Genomic DNA, 17,534 nt, shown 5'->3' on the forward strand with positions numbered 1-17,534 from the left:
GCCTTTTCCTGCTGATAAGACTTTCTTTTTGGCCTCACAGAGTTCTTCCCCCTCAGTGTCCAGTCTCATGGGTCCCAGAAATTCCAAGAGGTAGATGGAGATGTATAGACCCCTGCAGATTGGTGTGCTTTGTCAGTATCCAAACCAATGCTGCTTTTGTGTTCTGACCACTTTCACTCACAAAGTGTATTCTCACAGAGGAAGCAATTCTGTATGTGAAGGATTGGCTGGTATACTTTCGGAGCTGAAGACTTTATGTCTCCGTTGGGAAGGTGTCAAAATAAAGAGCTGTTACCTTCAGAGATGATAAATACATATGAGACTAGAGTTCTTAGTCCTATGTGAGGAGATACAGAGATGGTGTGTGTCTGTAGAGTTACTGTGTGCCTAGACCATCATGTACACATCATTTTGTGGTAAACAGAGACCAGAATTTGGTGTTCTGCTCAGTAACCCTACTTTCATTGGAGTGTGGGAGCTGTTATAATAGAATTTAACTAGTGTTCCTATATTCACAGTGTTGTGAGGAATGGAATACAACCACAGAAAAAGCAGACTTAAAATTTCAAAAACCTCACCAATTCCTTGTAAACTACTGGCTCTAACTCCTCCTTTGGGTTGGTAGTTCACCTTTGACTTCACCACCAGAGTTAAGCTCTTTCTTTTTAAAAAGTGTTTCTAATTGAAATATAATTAAGGCAAAGCCAAGCTTCCTAGGGTCAATGCTTGACAAAGTTCCAGTGCTCCAACAAGTAAAGCATCCTGAAGGCCTGCTTGACAAAGTTCCAGTGCCTGGATGACTTGGATTGATCTTAATTCCCCCTCCCTGCTCTTAGTGGATATTTCTTACTGTTAAGGGCCTTTCTCCAAAGGCTATACTTGGAATAATGTAATAAAAAAAGTAACAAAACTAATGCTGGTTCTTTGGGAAAGGCAGCTATTCAGAAAATTGAGTCTTCCTTAGAATCTACTTAGATTTACTGATTTACTGTTAGATTATTAATAAATGATATTAGTAAGCGTGAAATAGAAGATCTGAGAAAAACTGTTAAGAAATACATTTTGGCTCAGTTAACTGCCTGCCTTTTTGAACAGACTTGTCAGATCAGGATTTTTTTTCTAATATTGTGCCATTTTAAGAATCCAAAAAGAAAAAAAAAAGAATGATGGTTTTATTTTAAATATAACAGAAAAACAGAAGAAGAAAGGGAAGGCTGAATTAAGGATCAGAAAGATTGAACTTTTGAAGGAAGATTACTTAGATGTAACAGGTAGAAGGAAATAATCTTTAATCTATTAATTCTATGCCAACTTGAAACAGAATCAAACTCAAATAGAACCATCTTTTCTCACATTTTTGTAACCACAAGGCTTTATGACACCAATCTTAAAAAAGAAAACTTTGAGTTAAAAGAAAGCTGATGTTATAAAAATGTTAATTTTTACTACTTAGGAAATTTTCTGTTTGCTCACTTTGTTTCCCTTGTTCCTATACACTTATGTAACCAAGAAAGACTTAAAGCTTATGTAATCGACAATTGAAGTTTCTGAGGACATGATTTTGTGTATAAATAAAGCTTGCAAGAGACGCAGGTTGTCAGAGCAGGTCAAGCCATACTGAGATGTGCTCCTCTCGGTCCTGTCTCTCATGAAAGGAAACTGAATGGTGTCCTCAGTCTGTTCCTTTTGTCCCTCACCCCTTGTGGCTCTAGCATCCATCCTCCTCCAAACCCTTCCCTCACCTGGGCCTGGACCACTTTTTCCCCCACCCTTTCCTCCTCACATCAGCCCCTCCCAGTTACCTCTCCTTGAACCCTTACATCTTCCCTCAAGTTTGCAGCCACCTTATCTTTGATGAAAATTGACACATATGTGTACATGCACAGATTTTTACACACACATACATATATTCCACTGATTCTTTTTTTGGTGTGTGTGTGTGTTGTTGTTGTTGTTGTTGTTTCATGGCTGATCATTCTGTATTAGATAACCAATAAAAGGTCTCATCTTTGGGGTAGGTATATTTTCATTCTCCAAGTAGTTACGGGTTGCCAATAGTTCTTTGTCTATAATGGGTCCCTGTGAAAATATTTTCCTTATACATTAACATGTCCATTTACATCACTGTTTTTCCACTCTTGTTTATGAAACCATTTCTCAGAAAGACTATTTCTCAGTAGGCTTCCTGCTGTTCTGCCTCCTCTTCTGCAGTGTTTCCTGAGCCACAAGTGCAGCAGCTGTGATGCAGATGTATCTTTTGGGGCTGGGCTTCCCACAGTCCATTGATCTGTTACATCATGTCCAGATGGTCTCCATTTGCTGTAAAGAGAGGTTTGTTTAGTGAGGGTTGGTAGCTGTACTTTTCTGTGGGTGTAAGGATAAGATTTGAAATACAGTAAGGAATAATGTTGCTCTAGTAAATTGGCAGTAGTAAGTTATTTTCATATTTTTTTGGTTGTGTCCTTAGCATTTAATGGCTAAAAGTTCTCTCCAGCCCAGTGGGTTGTTTACTAAGGACAGGACCTCACTGTCCCTAAGAAGCTGCCTAGAATTCCAGCATCAAGCAAGCGTTTTCTCCTTTTGTGTGGGTCTTAAATCCAATTAGACAGCTGGTTTTTTGTCTCCAACAAATGAATGTCAAACAATCCATGTTGCCATAAAATGATACACTGCACTTCATGGATATGATATCCTAGTTGTGTTCTTATGATTGAAACAGAGGCACAGTGGTCAAGGGCTTTGCAAACCCATGTGTCATTTATTTCCAAATAACCTATATTTAATTTTATTCAGTCTTCACAGTAACCATATACTGTAGAAGTTACATTAAGGCACATTAATACTTATAAGTCTTATTGTTGGTAGACTTTTTACAGCATTACCAGGCCACAGAAGAAGACAATGCAGCCACTCCTGATGAGACCTAATTGACTAGGATCAGAAGGAAGGAAAAGAAGACCTCCCCTATCAGTGGACTTGGAGAGGGGCATGCATGCAGAGGGTGGAGGAAGGGAAGGATTGGAATGGGAGGAGGGAGGGAACCACAGGGGGGATACAAAGGGAATAAAGTGTAATTAATAAAGAAAAAAAAAGAAAAAGAAAAAAGAAAAAAAAACTCTTCTTTTTTTTTTTTTTATCTCTTTCTTCCCACTCAGCTCCAACCCCTTCCACCATTCCAACACCAGGTAGGTGAGAGAAAGAAATAAAATATAATAAAATAAAGCAAAAATGATCACATTGAGCCCAGGCAAGGCAACCCAACAGTAAGAAAAGAACTCAAGAGCAGGCACAAGAATCTGATATGCACTCCTTCACACACTGAGGAGTCCCATAAAAATAGTAATCTGAAAGCTATAATATATACACATAAGACATGATGTATAGTATAGAGGCCCTGTACTTGCCACATCAGTCTCTGTGAGTTCATATGTGCCTTACTTGGTTTATTTAGAGGGAATTATTCCCCTAGTGTCTCTTAACCTGTATTACTGATGTTATGTTCAGGAAATCTTCTCCTGTACCAATGAGTTCAAACCTATTTCCTACTTTCTCTTCTATCAAGTTCAGTGTATCTGGTTTTATGTTGAGGGTCTTTGATTAATTTAGAGTTGAGCTTTGTGTAAGGTGGTAAGTATGGTCCTATTCGCATTTTTCCATATTCAGCCATCTACTTTGACCAGCACCAATTTTTTTTGAAGATGATGTCTTTTTTTCTAGCATATACATGTGGCTTCTTTATCAAAAATCAGGTGTTTATGGATGTATGGATTTATTTATGGATACTCAATTCAATTCAATTTATCAACATGTCTGTTTTTATTACTATACCATGCTATTTTTATTGCTATAACTTCGTAGTGCAGCTTAGAATGTGGAATGATAGAACCTCCAGAAGTTATTTCATAGTTTAGGATTATTTTAGCTCTCTTGTGTGGTTTTTTTTGATGTGAAGTTAATAATTTTCTTTCCAATGTCTGTGAAGAATTCTGTTGGAATTTTGACAAGAACTGCGTTGAATCTGTAGATTGCTTTTGGTGTGATGGCCATTTTTAAAATTATTTTTATTTTCTTTTTATTTATTTTACATCCCAAGGGTACCCCTTCCCTCCTCTCCTCCCAGCCCCTGTCTTTGTCCTTTCTTTCTCCCTTTCCCCCCAGAAAAAGAGAGCCTTCCTCCCCCTGTATCAACCTTCCCCAACTGATCAAGTCACATCAAGACCAAACATATCTTCATCCCCTGAGGTCAAGCAAGTCATTATAAATGTCAGGGGCTGGCTCTCTATTGTGGGGTGGGTCTCAGGTTAGACCAATTATTGATTGGACTTTCTCTCAGCCTTTGTTTCCTCATTATCCTTGCACAACTTGTAGGCAGATCTTCACCAACCCTACATCAGACAGAGGGATAACATTTAAAATATTTAAAGAACTTAAGAAATTAAACATCAACATATCAAGTAAGCCAATTTTAAAATGGGGTACAGAGATAAACTGAGAATTCACAACAGAGGAATCTTGAATAGCTACGAATTAATGAAATGTTCAGTGTCCTTAGCCAACAAAGAAATGCAAATCAAAACACCTCTAAGATATCATCTTATACCAGTCAGAATGGCTAAGATCAAAAACTCACGTGACAACACATGCTGAAGAAGATGTGGAGAAAGGGGGACACACCTCCATTGCTTGTGGGAGTGCAAAGTTGTACAACTTCTCTGGAAATCAATATGGCACTTTCTAAGAAACCTGGGAATAGTTCTACCGCAAGACTCAGCTATACCACTCCTGAGCATATATCCAAAAGGTGTACCACCTTACAACAAGAAGAGTTGCCCAACTATGTTCATAGTGGCTTTATTTATAATAGCAAGAAACTGTAAACAACCTATATCCCTCAACAGAGGAATGGATACAGAAATTGTGGTACATTTACACAATGGAATACTGCTTAGCTATTAAAAACAAAGAAATCATGAAATGTGCAGGCAAATGGATGCAACTGTAAAAGATCATTCTAAGTGAGCTAATGCAGATCCAGAAAGGCCAACATGGTATGTAATCACTTATAAGTGGATATTAGACCTACAGTACAGGATAACCATACTAAAATCCACAGACCCAAAGAAGCTAAGTAACAAGGACAGCCCAAGGGAGGGTTCTGGAGTGTCACTAAGAAAGGGAAATAGAATAGACAACAGAAATGAATGATGAGAAGGATCTGGACAGAAGATGGAATAGGGAGAGAAACAAGGATGATGATCAGATGTGGGTAGAATGGGGATGAGAGGTCAGAGGACTGGGAACTTTTTCTTGGGAAAGTTTTCCCAAGAAGGGAAACTGAGGAGGGACATCTCTTTATCAAGCTGGAGGCCTGTGACAGTGTAGGCTCCTGGAAAGACATGGGTGTGAATCTAGCTGTGACTCCTAATGGGGGAAATGGAGGACATGAAGACTGAAGTAACTACCTCATAGCCAGGTAGGACTAGTTGAAGGAGGGGAACAACAACCCACAGACAAAACCTGCAATCCAAAAATTACCCTGCCTACAAGGACGACCATTTTTACTGTGTTAATTCTACTGATCCACAAGAATGGGAGATCTTTTCTTCTTTGATATCTTTTTCAATTTCCTTCTTTAAAGATTTGAAGTTTTTCATACAAGTCTTTCACTTGCTTGATTAGAGTTAGCCCAAGTTATTTTATATTATTTGAAGCTATTGTGTAAGGTGTTATTTCTGATTTCTTTCTTAGTCTTTTTGTCATTTGTATATAAGAGGGCTAGTAATTTTTGAATTTTTTTTTAATCTTTCCAGGTACTTTTCTGAAATGAGTTACTTTGTCAATGTTGGGGAAATGGGTAGTATCACTTGCAATAGGTTGGAGTATACTTAACAGTATCTCTTTTCTTCAGCAAGCTGTTCCAGATCAAGAAGCCAATTTATAACACAAAGATGTATGTATGATGATATTCACTATGACATTTTAATGTGAGAAACAAAATCATTGGTGGTGTGCCCATTTATGTGAGCAAAGGAGACTGCTGCATGGATTAAGCTTTATTCTAAGTTGAAATAATATGTTTTGATTGAAGAACAAATACGTTGGCAGAACAGATTTAAATATGAAATAGAATAATTTGCTTTATGTGATGCAATTCAAGGCCCTTGAACATTGCTTCGACCTTAGGGGTAGAAAAGAGATGGTTTCTGCCAGCAATGTTCTAAGGTGAGAATTTTACCTTCTCAGAAAGATATGTAAGGTCTGATGGTGTCTGGGGGAGACTTTCAGGTGGCAGAATTCCAACAGCTTCACCACCCTGCCATCTCCTATTCTGTCTTATAGAAATGTCTGCCTTTATTTTTTAATCTCTCCTTAGGGTACTGTGTACAGAACCCTGTGGTTCAACTGTAGTAATGTGAGTTGTTAAAATTAAAATCAGCTGTCTCTTCATTACAGAATGAGCTTCCAACTTGAACTGGTTGTGGCCTTTAGGCCCCTGCTTAGGGGATTTTTGGATCCTGTAAGTTGCAGAAGCTTTCTGAACCTTTTAAGTGTCTCTCATTTCCCAAGTTGTAGAGGAAGTGCCAGGAATGCAGCTTTTGTAGATTATCCCCACTATGATGCTATGACATTTTTTTAATGATACGGCCACTTGGAGTCACTAATTCTCTAGAAAATAGCCCTTCACCCAAGCTTCTATAAGCAACCCAAATAAACTCGATGGTTTGATACTCTAAACTTAACTAGCAATCATTTCTTTGATCATTTCTGTCACTGGTGCTCCATCTAGTAGAATAGGCTTTTGCTCTCCTTTACACAAAAAACACCTGGAGCATTGAGTCACCTGGCCTCAGAAATGTAAGTTGAGATTTCGTGTATTCACTGTTATTCCTCCAGCTAGCAACATCTCTTTCTTTTCCAGCTGGATCATGAGGCACCAGAAGAAGCAGAGCACAAATACTAAAGTCATAGGAATTGAGGATGCAGGGTCACCAAGAACACGGTTATTTGGTTAGAGTGCCTGTTTCTCTAGTGACTCACAGGGAAAAGGAAGGGTGGTGAACCACTGAGTGAAAGAAACTATTAAAACATGAGGATTAAATAAGTAATCACTTATTTAAAGTATCTAGAAATGCAGTGTTAATGAGTAGGCTAGAGCTACAGAAGGCATTTGTATGGAGTCCTGCAGTAAGAGGAGAGAGGGTGCATTTTGTCAAGTATAAATGGATATGCAACTTTTAAAGCAAGGAGCAGCCTGGATCTTAGTAGGTGGAAAACTGTTAGAAAGCATCAGAGTGAAGGGCATTCTGATTAAATAGACCTACAGGAATATTGCTATTGACCATGTGAGGAGACACAACCTGGAGGATGGATGGAGAAAGAGGCTCCTGATTGGAGAGGGAGGACTGTAAGGTATGAAGGGTGGAGGTTTGTGCTAAAGTGACTTAGCAAAGACTTGCACAGACAGGTTTAGAACAAGATTTAGAGGTCTGAATTAAGATGATGCAGGTACCAAATGACTTACAGCAAAAATGTCTTACTCTCTCTGGCTTAAACATTTGTTAATGTATTTCTTGAATTACAAATACTTTGGAGAAAATTTAGATTGTACACATTTGGTAGTTTAGGGGAGACAGGTATTGTATCTTTTTTCTCCACTCACATGAAAAGCAACCAAATGTTCATGAAACATTATACAGAAAAAAAAATGGTGTTTCTCTGTATCACTATTCTGTTGTGAGTTATTAATATTTATTATTGATTTATCTTTTAGTTAAGCAGCAGTTATTCCTAAACCAGCTGCATACCCAAATTACCACAGAGATTAGGATTTATTTAATTAACTTAGAGTACAATGCTAGGCAATAGTTATTCCATCCTAAACCTCCAAGACTGCATAGTTTCCTGTCATTCAAATTTCACCCATTATACTTGCTTTTAGTCATATCTGATATCTGGTTCACCTCTCCTCATTGTTCCAAGTCCTTTCCTGCTGATCCCTGCTCTCCTACTGCTCCCACATGCTTCTTTCTCCTCCTCTCCAGACCAGGAAGTCCCACCCTATTCTCATCATTGCACAGCACTGGCTGGTTGTTTAATTGACAATACAGAGAACAAATAGTGGCATGTTTACACAAACCTGAGACAGGTGATGCTTAGAATAAACATCACAATACAATGTCTGGATTGAAACCAGGTAGTGGGGTAGAGAAGTCAGCATTTGAATAAACAAGGGTAAATTGTATACATTCCAAAAGAATATTATACCAACACTATTCTACTGATGTGATAAAACACCATGACCAAGGCAATTTGTAGAAGGAGGGGTTTGTCTTGGGCTTATGATTCTAGAGGCTTAGGGTTCATAATAATAGGAGCAGCATGGCAGCAGGTTGGCAGACATGACATCTGGAGCAGTGGCTGAGAGCTCACATCTTGAAATGAAAACAAACATAGAGAGCACACTAGAAAGTGTGTGGCTTTTAAATGACCACACTTAGTGACATAATTCCTTCAGTGATGCCAGATCTCCTAAATCTACCCAAACAGTGTCACTAACTTAGGACCAAATATTTAGGTCTCAAGAATATGGAGACATCTCATTCCAACCACTACACTATACAATAGATATTATATATACTATAAAAGTTAAAAAAGGAAGTTAGACACATGATATTTCAGCCTTATTTATTTCATTAACGAAATTATACTTTTTCTTCTGTACTTTACATTTGGGGGAGGGCACGTATGTGGAGTTCAGAGGACAACATAAAAGAGTTCCTTAAATTCAGGCCACCAGACTTTCTAGAAGATGACTTTACCTTGCAAGATTTATCTTCAAGGCCCATTATTTATCCTTTTTAAATACCTTCTAAGCAGCTAGTGCCACTGACCCCCATACCTACAATACTTAAAATGGGAACTTTCATGCAATTAATGTATCAAATAGAGAAAAGAGTGATAGGTCACAGAGTGCTTCTGGGTGGTGCTCAAATGAATATCAACTAGAGATATGAATATATGATATGTGTAAAATATGTAATTATGATTCTATTTTAACCAAGTAAGTAAAATATTCATTGAAAACATTATTATAGAAATGTCATGGTGATTGTTTTTTCCTGGAATAGATTTCTATAATGTTATGTTTTATATTGTTGAGAAAAATCACAGTTTGCACCATTTCTGGGTCTTTTTATTGAAAAGAGATTTTTCTCTCATACAATACATCATGACCATAGTTACCCCTCCTTCCACTCCTCCCAGATTCCCCCTCACTTGCCCTTTCCCTCTTCCCCAGATTCGCTCCCCCTCCATTACCTGTTCAGAAAAAATAAAAGAAGGCCTCCAAGAGATGACAGCCAACCCAAAGAGGTAAAAAAAAATACAAGACAAGGCAAAATCCCTGATTTTCCCCATAACAGCTCTGTTTTTAATATCCAGAAACTGTAAACAATCCAGGTGTCCCTCAACCAAAGAATAGATCCAGAAATTGTGGTGCATTTACACAATGGAATACTACTCAGCTATTAAAAACAAGAATGTCTGAGCAGAGGTTCTAGGTTATATCCATACATGGTCCTTGGTTGGAGTATCAGTATCAGAAAAGACCGCTGTGCCCAAATATATTTGGTCCTTGTGAAACTCCTATCCTCTCCATGTCATACTAACTCCCCCTTCTTTCATATGATTCCCTACACTTTGCCAAAGGTTTGGTTATGAGTCTAGTAAGGGGAACAGGGACTATTTCTGACATGAACTCAATGGCAGGCTCTTTGACCTCCCCACCCCCCAAGGGAGGAGCAGCCCTTCTAGGCCATAGAGGAGGACTTTGCAGCCAGTCCTGAAGATACCTAATAAAACAGGGTCAGATGAAAGTGGAGGAGGTCCTCCCCTATCAGTGGACTTGGAAAAGGGCAGGGAGGAGATGAGGGAGGGAGGGTGGAATTGAGGGGGAATGAGGGAGTGGGATACAGCTGGGATATAGAATTAATAAAATGTAACTAATAATAATAACTAAAAATAAAATAAAAAAGGAAACAAACAAACAAGAATATCATGAAATTTGCAGGCAAATGAATGGAACTAGAAATCATTATCCAGTGAGGTGACCCAGACCTAGAAAGACACAAATAGTATATACTCACTTATAAGTAGATATTAACCACAAAGTACAGGTTAACCATGCTACAATTCACAGACCCAAAGAAGCAAAGTAACAAGGAGGGCCCAAGGGAGGATCCTTGAATCTCATTCAAAAGGAGAAATAAAATGGAAATTTGAAGTAGGTGGAGGGAGAAAACTAGGTGGAAGATGGGGTTGGGAGGTGTATTTTCTTCTATGTAAAACGTTCTTACATCTCTTTATCTCACATTTTAACATTGAGGTTTGTGAAATGCCCCTTAATTTAAATCTCAAGATGGACACTGGATTTCCATAAGATAAAACCCAGAGAGAGCAACAGAAGGAATCCATATTTCTCATTAACCCTGCTCCATTTATTAGCAAAGCCTTTTAATAAATGATTAATATATCATGAAATGGTTGCTAAAGACATGGGAGGATAAATATCTCTGAGTGAAGAGACTAGGCAGGATGCACAACCAGCATCTTGGGAGACATTCACCTAGTCCTTTCATCCCATACCACCCAAGCATTTGCCCTTGACTATCTATTCTTTGTTTCCAGGCATCCTTCGCCTAACTATTCTCTTTGCTTAACAACTTTTACTTAACTTTTTAATGTGTATGTTTTACCTGTACTACTTTTGTGTCTACTGCTCAAAGAGGCAAGAATAGGATATTAGATTTTCTGGAGCTTTAGTTTAAAAGATGGTTGGGTCCTGGGAACTGAATTCAGTCCACAAGATCAGAAAATGTTCTAAATTGCAGTCATTTTGCTAGTCCCCCCTTAACTATTTTTGTGATAGCCACCTAGATCCAACCCAGACATTGGGGAAGTATCCTAGGGTCTGTACTCCCACCAGGAGGCATTACACTTGAATAATCTGACTCATATGACCCCAGAGTATTTCTTATTCAAAGTTAAAACATGCTTAGACAGAAAATCCATTCAAAACACCTAGAAACATTTTTTTTCCTTAAACACCCCATGAAGCACAATATCAAGTACTAAATGAGCCAAGGCCTCAAGGTTCATTCCTCAAAAAGAGGCCCTTGCACTTCTCCCCCATTGTCCACCATGGCAACCCACACTCAGTCCTTCAGGACAGGGTGATATCAGATTTCTGTAAATGCCTAGAGCCCTACAGCCTCAGGCCCAATGCTGTCATCAACACAACCAATCATAAAGACATTAGGATGGATGGGTGGGACTTAGTAGCCACAGGTTAGTGATTTAAAGACTGAATAGTGTGCAGCTGGGCTAGATTGTGGATTCCCAGGGACCTCTGAAAAGCTAAGTCAGCAGAGTGCACCAGCACTGCATTGAACATCTCAGGTGAGACCCTGGCTCTGCCAAAGTAGATTGGGGATGGGCAGGGCACCCTGTAGGAGAATGAGGAAACCTATTACAAAGGAGAAAACAACTTACCTTCAGGTGTGTTGGTGTAGAAAAGCAGAGGAGGATGAGTGGAGGATCCGAAGAGCCTACTGGGCCCCTTAAGTATCCAAGTTACTACTAGGTCCTTGAGAGCACAGTCTGAACCCAGTCACAGAGTGCGCTAGTTGGTCCCCTGCACAATGGCAGCCATGCCCTGTATGTCCCATTTAATTAGGATCACTTTTCCCCATATCAACAGAATTTAAATCTCTGTTCTCTTCTGGCCTGTGCAGAAGAAATACCAATAAGCATGGCCCTGACTTGGTATCTTCTGGTGGAGTTAAATAGAAGACCTGGGAGGTCTTGAGCTGAGAATCCTGGGAATGGTCTTCTTTTTTACCTCATCACACTAATGGTTCTGGGTTCTAGAGGCAAGACCTTATGAACCCCTTCCTTTTTGAGGTATTGAGTGGGGACTCAGGAGGCACAAGGACAACTATGAGTCAGAGGGATTAGTAGATGTCTTTCCTAGGTTCTCCAGGAAGGACAGGTAAACTGTTATCATTCAAGAGAGGAGTATCCAAGACATGGGGTAACATGGCAGAAAGATGTCCAATGTCCCTCAGCTCTTGAAGTTTCCTTAGTCTGCACAAACCCTAGGACAGCTCTGCCTCAGTCCTTAGTTGCAGATTTAACTTTTGAAATCATGAGGTATATGAACATTTGTCTGAAAACTGTCACACTATTTACTGCTTCCTTCCCTATAGCCATGAGCAGCTACTACTAAATAGTTCCATATACTTTCTTCAAACAAACCACATCCTTGGATTTTCCACATTGTTTAGATAAATACTTGGCATAGTTCAAACAGTCTTGATACACCATGGGTACCTTAATTTCTCATTAAAAAACAAAGAAAAAAGAGCTTTGAAATACTTAGACTGAGATTTCTCCTTTTTTCCTCTAGGTAGACATGACTCATGCTGTCTTCCTAGTCATCCTGTGCCTGGGAGTGGCATCAACTGCCCTATCTCCTGACCCCACTATGGATGCTGAATTGCAAAAGCAGAAGGTAAGTGATAAGAAAGCTGACAGGCTGGTTGGTAACATGGGAACTGTCCAAAGCAATTTCAGAGGGAATGGCCTTTGCTGTTAGGAGTACATAAACATAAAAGAGGCCATAGGGGTCAACCATCACCAAGGAATTGCCTGAAGTTGTGCAACTATGAACACAGGGTATCCTGCATTTCTCAAATGCAGGGTGTGGAGAATGGGTGGCTGTATGTACTGAGATCCCTCTCCATGGCTCCTCTTGACCTATGACAGAAAATCTACTTGGTCACCTTGTGTGAGGGATTTATATAAAGCAAATACTAGCACTTATGTTTATTTCTAGAATGAAGAACACAGAAGAGCCATGTGGGATGAGTTTATGAAGAAGGTTGAACTGCACAATAGGGAAAATGGCCAGGAGAAGAATGGCTTCAACGTGGATATGAATGCCTTTAGTGACCTGGTGAGTGAGATTTGAATGGCTTAACTCGGTGCTTCCTCACTTCAGATATTTCAGTTAGTCTCTTGGTTTTCAATGTTTTATTTGCTTTTTCCATAAAGACTAATGAAGAACTGAAGAAACTAATGACTGGTATTTTATACCCAATGTTTGGAGAGAAGGAAAGAATGCAAACACGGCCAGTTGATGACCTCCTTGAAATAGAGGGTTTGGCAGAGGCCGGTGATATGTTTCCCGTGCAGAATAAGGTATGACAGTATCACATTCCTAACTCTCAACTGCCCACGGGGAAGCCAGGAAGGAACTGAAGTCCTCACTTATGTCAGCTGTGGAAAAATATTCAGTTTACTATGTGACTAAGCGTGAAGAGTGACAAAAGTTGATATTTGGTGACAGCCTTTTCTTCTCCCTCAGGGTAGATATACTACAGGTTGAACTTTAAGCATGGCTAGTGCCCTTGAAGGACAGATGTTCCAGGGGAGGTACTGTGATAAAGCCACAATGCTGCATTCTTTCTAATTAATGCCATCTGTGCTTTGATTGCAGACAGACTAACATGGATGGCCATATTAGTTTAGGCAAGGAGTGAAGCAACCACTGTGGCTTTATTTCAAGAGCCTTCTGTCTCAAGATGGGTGCTACCTGATGGAAAATCAAGATCTAAACTGGGAGAAGAGGAAGCAGAAGGAACTGGGGGACTCCCCATCTCAGTTTCCAGCCTATGCTGTGTGAGATCCTACACTCAAGACACTTAAGACCCACACTCTGATGCGAACTCAAAGGCAAACTCACACCAATAAAACCTTACCAGTGGTTTCTCTCATGCTCTCAACTCTTTTATGTTAATGATTCCCAGAATGATTTTTAAATGTAACCTGAAGAAAGAATATAGAAAGTTATGTCTTTACAATAAAGCTTTATTTAAAATGCAATATTCTGGTTTCTATTTTTCTGGTAGTAAATTTTTATGTGGTTAACACACAGTGTTGCTTGAAGGCATAACTGACGTTTGGTGGTGTTCTGGCGGGAAGTGTGAGTAACATTTTCCTCAGAGTCAGCATTCCATCCTTGATTAAGCTTTGTTTCCAGGGCTTTAGGTGCATTCTGTCGGCAATGACCTGAAAGTCTATTTGAAATTTTCTAAAATTCGATGATTTCAATTGACATTAATTTGGCAGGTGAAAATTGTTTGTATTCGGTGCAAAAAGGTGGTTCCTGATTCTTTTACACTGCACTGCTCCTGTGGTGTGAACCTCTTTCTACTTCAGTTTTTTATATTATAATTACATCACTTCCCCATCCCCTTTCCTTCCTACAAATGCTCCTTCCTCTTGCTCTCTTCCAATTCATAGCCTCTTTTTTCATTAATTGTTGTTACATGTGTTCCAAAGTCTGTATAGTGCTAATTGTATATATGTTTTCAGGTCAAACTTTTGATATTGAAAAACCAATTATTGAGCTCTTCCCTAGGGAAAAACTATCTTTCTCACTCTCAGCATTCCTGAACTGTTACTGTCTGTATCAATTTTTTTGCTTATATTTTCATCCAATTTGACTTGGAGAGAACATACACATTTTTTAAAAGAAAGCATCCATTTATTCATCCAGCTCTGCCTATAACAAGCATCGCAAAGTATTCAAGTCTCAATTATCAGACAGACAAGAATTCAGTAAAACTCCTGAACACATCAAAGGAAAATGGCCAAGTATATGCTCTTTTACCTTTTCATGTGAGATATCAAAATAGAAAGAAACTTCTGAACACATGCAGAAATTTATATTCTCTGTATTTTCTAAAACAAAGCAACTGTAGTCCTTTCTAATTTTTGTTAAATCTTTTTTGTGATCATATGCCCAGCTGTGTTAGTCAGTGTAATCATGAGGTCCACACAGTAATTTCCACATGTCCAGTCAAACCCTGTAGGCCACCTAGCTTGGAATGCATGCAGCATCTGCTCTTCGGTTTGGGCAGCTCTAGTACTTTTTCTAAACACTGTGAAGCCCTGCACTGAAACACTGATGTTCATGCAAGTGCCTCTGTCACCTCTGTTCCTTGCTGGTTATTTCATGCTCTCTGAAGATGCTGCTGTCTGCCAAATGTTGAGTTTCAGGCAAGGCAGACACAGACAGATACACACTACTTGAAGCTTCTGATGTGCTGTCAGCAGCTTCTTCAAAGTTCGTAGGTTCCCTACAGATGCAAAATCTGAGGTGGGACTGTGAGATGCATTAGCTGTCCCTATTGGTGTCATCCTGCCATGATTTTTGTTCTCTAAATACTGTTAATTAACAAAAACAAAACATTATGTGAGTCCTAGGAGTCTCAAAAAAGCCACATGTTATATGACACAGCTTGGGCCTGGGGTCTGGTTAGTTCCCCAACCATGGTTTCCTGCTTGTAGTATCTGACCCACTAGTCAAGCTGGCTGGTGACTCTGCTCTGTGAGAGAGGCTGAGGCTCCAGGGAAGGATTAGCCAGTGCCCCAGGCAGGAAAGTGCAGGGCCAAAGGCTGCTCTGCTCCTATTCCACTGGCGGCCTTTGTTAGTTGCTTTTAGGAGGGACTGGACAGCACAGACCTGGTTTTCACCTATGAACAGAAACTGCAGCATTCCAGGTGGGAGCAAAGATGAGGAAGGAAGTCAACAGGCCCTGGATCCTGTTGACTGATGCTCCAAAAACATTCTCATAGCTCTGCTCTTATTTCTTAGGTTGTATTATTTGTTTTGTTTTCTTGTCTCTTTCTTTGGGGTGGGAAGTTAAAGGGGTATGATAATAATAGAATTCCATCATTGCTCCTTTACCTTTTTTCCTTCATACCCTTAGAAATACCTTTTTCATTCTTTTTAAATTCTATCCTCTTTTTCATTAATTGTTATTACATTCACATATGCATATACACATATATTCCTAAATATAACCTAGTCAGTGTGCATAATATTACTTGTGTGTATGCTTTTGAGGCTAGTCATGAGGTACTGAACAACCCCTTGGTCTCTAGGTTTTTGAGGCCTGATTAGTGCTGTCTTCCTGCTCATCCTTGCTTGGGAATGGCCTCAGCTGCTCCATCTCATCCCAGTTTGGATGCTGAATGGGAAGAATGGAAGATGAAACTTCAAAAAGCCTACAGCCCAGTTAGTAACATGGACACTGTCCAGAAGGATCTCAGAAAGAAGAGCTCTTGCTGCTGGGAGTCTATGGGTGTAACTGTGGCCATAGAGACCAAGCATCACAAGGCCTACAGGCATGCACTATGAACTCCAGGTGGTGAGCTTTGCTGTTCCTGTGGGTGGAGAGCACAGCTGGCTGCAGTGTCCTGAGATCCTCATCCTGGCTCCTCTTTCCCTGTCATGACACACCTGTCACCTTGCATGTAGAGTGAATATGAGAATACACTATCTGTTGTATTTTTCTAGGATGAGGAAGGACACAGAAGAGCCATGTGGGAAGATAAACAAGAAGACTGAGGAGTACAATGCAGGAGATGAGCAGGGCAAGACCAGCTTCTTGATGGGCCTGGATAAATTTAGTGACATGGTGGCTATCACATGAATTGTTAACTTTGTTTCTTCTCTACAGATTCTTTCTAGTACCTAGTTTGTAATGTTTTATTTTGTTTTGTTTTTATGAAGACTCATGAAGAATTCAGGACAAATTGCTGTGGAAAATCAAACTGTACAGAAGAAATGGTTCGTGCTGGTTTCCCTGAGTCTGGATATTTGGGAAAGAGCAGCTCTGTGCCATGAGTGGAGGATAAGGGATGACAGAGTCACATTCCCACCTTCAAATGCCCACATGAAGCCAAGAAAGAACTGAAGTCCACACTTGTGTCAGTTGTGGAACAACATGAAGCCACTGTTTGACTAAGTGTTCTTCTTTATGAAATGTGGAGAGAGTTTATATTGGGGTGTGGTTGACAACCTTTCCTTCATGATCAGAGTACTGTAGTTTGTCTTTATACATGGTGACCATAAAGGAAAGATGCTTAATGGAAAGTACAGGGACTAGCCATTGTGCAGCAGTCTTTCTGATTAATGTGATATGTGCTTTTATTTCAGCCGAGTAACAGTTATTGTGACTTCATTGGTAACAATAAGATAGCCTAGGAGTGAAGAAATTACTCTGCTTGTCTCAGGAAGCTTCTGCCCCTAAATATGAGCTGCACAGTGATGAAGAGGCTGGACCAGGAGAAAAACCAGCAGGGGCTCCCTATGCAGTGTCGAGCATGTGCTGTATAAACTGTAACACTGAATTCATGTAAGATCAACACTATGATGTGAACTCTGGGGCATATTTATACTAAAAAAAATTACCAATTCTTTAATCCATGCTCTGAAGTCATTTATATAAATGATTCTCACAAGGATTTTTAAATTTTGTTTTATTAAAAACAATATAAACCATACTACATTTTAAACTGTTTCTTTCTGGTTTTGTTTCAGTAAGTTTTTATGTGTTTATAGACATAATTCTGCTTGAAGGTATGGCTGGCTGTAGCATGGTGTTCTAAGAGAAAGACTGTAT

At 39.5% G+C, this 17,534-nt stretch overlaps 1 pseudogene; it reads left to right on the plus strand.

The window, feature by feature from the left end:
• The first annotated feature begins 12,472 nt into the window (after positions 1-12,472).
• On the plus strand, positions 12,473-16,756 carry LOC110540299 (uncharacterized; annotated as a pseudogene).
• Positions 16,757-17,534: the final 778 nt, after the last annotated feature.

This window comes from Meriones unguiculatus, chromosome 3 (assembly GCF_030254825.1).
Source record: "Meriones unguiculatus strain TT.TT164.6M chromosome 3, Bangor_MerUng_6.1, whole genome shotgun sequence".
In the NCBI taxonomy this organism is placed as follows: Eukaryota; Metazoa; Chordata; class Mammalia; order Rodentia; family Muridae; genus Meriones; species Meriones unguiculatus.